Source organism: Brassica napus (assembly GCF_020379485.1).
Source record: "Brassica napus cultivar Da-Ae chromosome C3 unlocalized genomic scaffold, Da-Ae chrC03_Random_2, whole genome shotgun sequence".
Classification (NCBI taxonomy): Eukaryota; Viridiplantae; Streptophyta; class Magnoliopsida; order Brassicales; family Brassicaceae; genus Brassica; species Brassica napus.
Genome location: NW_026014188.1, coordinates 1 through 4638, shown reverse-complemented (window position 1 = coordinate 4638; position 4638 = coordinate 1). Strand labels below are relative to the sequence as shown.

General features: G+C 39.7%; 1 pseudogene; it reads right to left on the bottom strand.

Annotated features, from left to right (window-relative positions):
• Window positions 1-765: 765 nt before the first annotated feature.
• LOC125594657 lies at window positions 766-4356 on the bottom strand (annotated as a pseudogene).
• Between the last annotated feature and the right edge of the window lie 282 nt (window positions 4357-4638).

The following is a 4638-nucleotide window of genomic DNA, read 5'->3' as shown; positions in this document are numbered from 1 at the left end:
TATTCATGTACAAAAATATTCTATATGAGCACGAGTCCAAATCTAGTAATGCCTTCTTACACATGGATTTAGAAGAGGTTTACATAGAAGCATCTTTACTGATCTCAAATAACTTACTATTCTAAGCCTGAATGTCTCGATAGAGAATCACCGGAAGACCTATACACAACCATGAAGGAAAAGCAACTCTTGATTATGCCCATCCGATCCCTCTCCCTCTTTCTCTGCAACACCTTCTTATCACATGTCAGAGCCTTATATATAGCAAAACCATCACATGAGGTGGGATGCAAACTTATTTTTTTTCTACGGTGGACGAATCCTTGTGGTATGCTAATTTGGACGAGGGTATACTTAGAATACGGATAGGCTAACAAAGTTGATACAAGAAAGCTCTGAAATAAAGCATTTTTGTGTGTGTTTATCATAGCTAAGTAATGTTAAAAAGAAAGATGCATGAAGATTAGAACATGATTTAGCAACTAGAATGATACTAGCTTCTATAGTTTCTAGTGACTGGCTCATTTAGCCGTGAATCTTCTAGTAGCTTTAAGCTCTTCAAAGATACCTCGTCTGATCGACAAATTCGTAAACACTTTGGTCTAGTAGACAACCTAAAAGTCAAACCATAACATAGCAATCTGTAAAGCTTTCTAAGTACGACCACTCTTTTCTACTACCAAAACAACGCAGTCAAGCATATCTACGTCAATACTGAACCAATCAAGATTCAAGAATCGAACTAAAAAAGATTTAGTATGGAACTTGGGAGAAGAAACAGAGTTTGCAAAGAAAGAGCTGGAGATTTCAGCATGCAACTAAACATCCACACTTTCGTGGCAAGCCAAATCCATGAGTCTAATGTCATAGAATGAATACAGATAACTTAGTAGCTAACAAGCACTCATTCCTTATGCTTCAAACAACAATCATCTCTATACCACAAATTACATATACCAACAATCATCAAACATACAAGTTTCTTTAATCAACCACAGAACAAACAAATAATGGCTCGACAATGTGGACTTATCTCGCGACTTTCTTCATACTTCCTTCAACACTGAGCAGTGAGCACATACATTTTTATGCAAACACCTTATCAAAACATGGAACTTTGTAGACCAATGGCTGTGGTTCCACCAAGCTCAAGCAACTGAACATGCATGCCATGTAAAGGGAGAAACAGAGATAGAGAACCATACTCTGTTTTGTATTTTGGAAGCAGAACAAAGTTGCAGTAAAGTGACGACCTCATCAATCATCCTCAAATAACAATCAGATCCAAGGAAAAGCTTGACGTCAAACTTTAGCCAGATAGTAGATAGAGCTCTTCTTTGAAAATCCAAAGGGTCTGAAAAGTAATGCAACGTCTTCAAGTTCCTAATTCAATGGTAAATTGTGTTTTAACATGATAACATATACTTATGAAAGCTATTAGAGAAACAAAAAAGAAAAAAAAAATAGAATTCCAGTAAGCAGCATTCTACTACCTTTCGTTGGTCTCAAGACCAAGAACCTCCAGTCTTGGAGTAAACACTCATAAGGGGATTTCATCTCTCATTCTACCATTCCTTCTTTCTCCAACTTGCGAGTGTGACCGACCTCTTATGGGTACAAAAGCTTCACTCGATGTACGCTCAACAGTATCTGTAACCCGAGTTCCCTGGAACCCACGGTCATTCTCATCTGGAGCATATAGCAAACTCATCCCACACCTTGTCACCTTGCACCTTTCTAGCTTCCTTTCAGTGCCATCAGTAAGGTAGAATTCAAATGAGGCACTAGTGGGACGACATCTATTACCGTCGTTACTCTCTTCATTCCATTGGAAGACTGGCACATTACAGTTGTTAAAGCTAATAAACACATGGTCAGATCCAAGTTTCCGTGGTTCATGGCAAGATGATCCACATGACTCGTTCCATACCCCAAGACAGAAACTAAATCTGATTGACTGACCGTTTCGATTTTGAAATCTGCACTTGCACCTTACAGATAAACGGTTTGCATGACGACCTTCGTGATCCTTGAAGGTGACAACAACACCTAGGGAAGCTCCAATAAATTTATTGTTGCACCAGTGAGGAAGGAGGTTGGTTTCAATCGAAGATCCCATACTCTGATGGCAGAACCATGAGGGTATGTCACTTCCTGGGAAGCAAACGGCAACCAGAGGATCCAGAACTAGTCCCTGAAGTGGAGGGTTACGAAGAAAACCATTTAAGCATGAGCGTATGATAAGGATATCACCGGAACAAGAGAATAAAATGAAGACAGACCTTATGATTATGTTGAAGAGATGTCCTTGCCAGTAGCTGACTCTTGAGTTGGGCCTGAGCTACAATAGCTTCTTGTTCAGCTCTGTTCAGTTTGAAGCAATCCGTAAAAATGAAAGTAGTATGCATCCTCTCAGTTACTAGGGGAACTGTCACTGGTTTTGCAACTTTTTCCAGAGAAACACACCCATGAGCATCTACACACTGTATATTAGGTGGAAGCACCGGGAGAGAATTGAGCCTGCGGCAATGTTTTAAGTCAAGAAACAACAGACAATGAAGTTTCTCGATGCTCTCAGGTAGAGTCTCAATGTTGTTTCTGCTTAAGCATAGAGACCTCAACGAGTGTAAGGAACTAAAGTTGTCCGGCAATTTGTAGATATTGCAATTCGTCAGATAGAGGTCCGAAAGACAAGAGTTGCCTGAGAAAGGCAACAACGCCAACTCTGTGGAATCTTCGATGCTAGATCCACAGAACGAAAACACCTTCAGGTTACTCAAAAAAATCGTTTCAGGTGTCTGTTTGATGGAAGTTCCATCCATAAGCAAAATCTCTAAGCATCCCATCTCCTCTTTGATGGGTGGAAGACTCTCCAGAGCTGAGCAGCCAAAGAGAATCAGTTCCTGAAGAGATTTCAGCTAGTAAAGATCGTTGGGAAGACACTTCAACCTTCAACAATTCTTGAGATTCAGCAAAATAATGTTGCGAAGACTCTCAATGCGTTCAACAACGCGTTCTATGGTTGAGCCGTCTAAGTAAAGGGACTCAATATTTTCTGATATGATTCGAATCTCCTGAAGGTTTGAGCAGCCACTGAGGATCAGAGTCTTTAGAGACTTCAAATTGATTACCTCCGGAAGACTCTCAAGGCTAGTGCACTCTCTGAGGTTCAGGTAAATTAGTTTGTTCATCTGTTCGATTGATGAGCCCAACAAAACCAAACTCTTACAGCCTTCGAGATCCAATCTTTCAAGATTTTTGGCCCTCGACATACCTGATAGATTCAGCAAGCCTTGTGACTGACTGAGGTCAACCCATCTTAATTTTTCTGTATTCTGTGGCACCTAGATGATGGTTATAATAATTAGTAAGGAGAAAAACAAAAGAATAATCTTTTTAAGATAAATAAAATTATATATATCTGAGGAGAATGTACCTTCTCATCTTCCCACAGTTGTTTGATGTAGCTATGACGGAGACTGAGATCAACAAGTTCCTCTGGATTAAATTCTGATGGCAGGTACTCGTAAGGGTACCCCTGCCAGTGAAGATACACAAGCTCGTCCGGAAAATGATCAAGGTCTTCAGAGAACTGAATTTTATGCTTGTTATCACACCACTGGGAACAATGAGAATAGTGGAATTTCAGGAATTTGAGATTCGACATCTTCATGAAAACATCAGGACTTAGCTTGATCCTTTCGACTTTAGACATGTTCAAGAAAATGCCTCTAACACAACCAGTTCCCTAGAAGGATCAAAGGATGAAGGAACAGCTAACAAAACAGAATACTAGGAGAACTACATCAACTGAGAAAAATCAATTAAGGAGCAAGTGACTCACCGTGCTCTCATCCAGCACATGGCGAATATATTTGTGGTTCCACAACCTATAGGACGTTTTCCTTCCCTTTCTACAGATGATTCATATCCAATTTCCTTACCCATTGTATACTATAGATCATGCATCTCAAGCCGATTATAAGAAACATTTAAGAAACACTTGTCTTCAAGATCCCTCATCACAGATGCAGCATCGACACGATCTGACTTCAGGATGCTCGAAATGAAATTTGATTTCTCCGACCTGAAAAAGCATGCTATGTCCAAAAATATCTCTTCTGTTCATCATCTAATGCGTCATAACTCACTTTTAGCACTTTCTGAATCTCCTTGTCTGGCACTACCCTTAACCTCTCCCGTTTCTGTTTCTAGAATGTTTTTTCCTTGTGACGTAGACCTGAACCTAACAAGTTAAAAGCTAACGGATGTCCTTTAGCGTAATAAACAAATTTCTCTGACAGATCCATAAATTCTTAGGAGGTTCGAAATCACGTTTACTGACCCTGCAATCACCACTACTCCAGCCCAAGTACGCTTAACTCTGGAGTTTTAAATGGATGGTTGACTGAAAAGATAGATAGGCAAATCAATTCTCTAACTTTTCCACCTATATAATAAAAATCGAATGTTACAAAAATGGCCCATGAATGACCAAGACCCAAGCCTGTACATGATAAGGATCACATGAGTTGATCTAGAAGCAGAAGAATAGCTACTAGCTAAAGGATCCGTTACTCGTGCACGTGATGTGGCCTTTAGAAGATTGTATTAGATTGCGAATATGAGTTGTAGCTA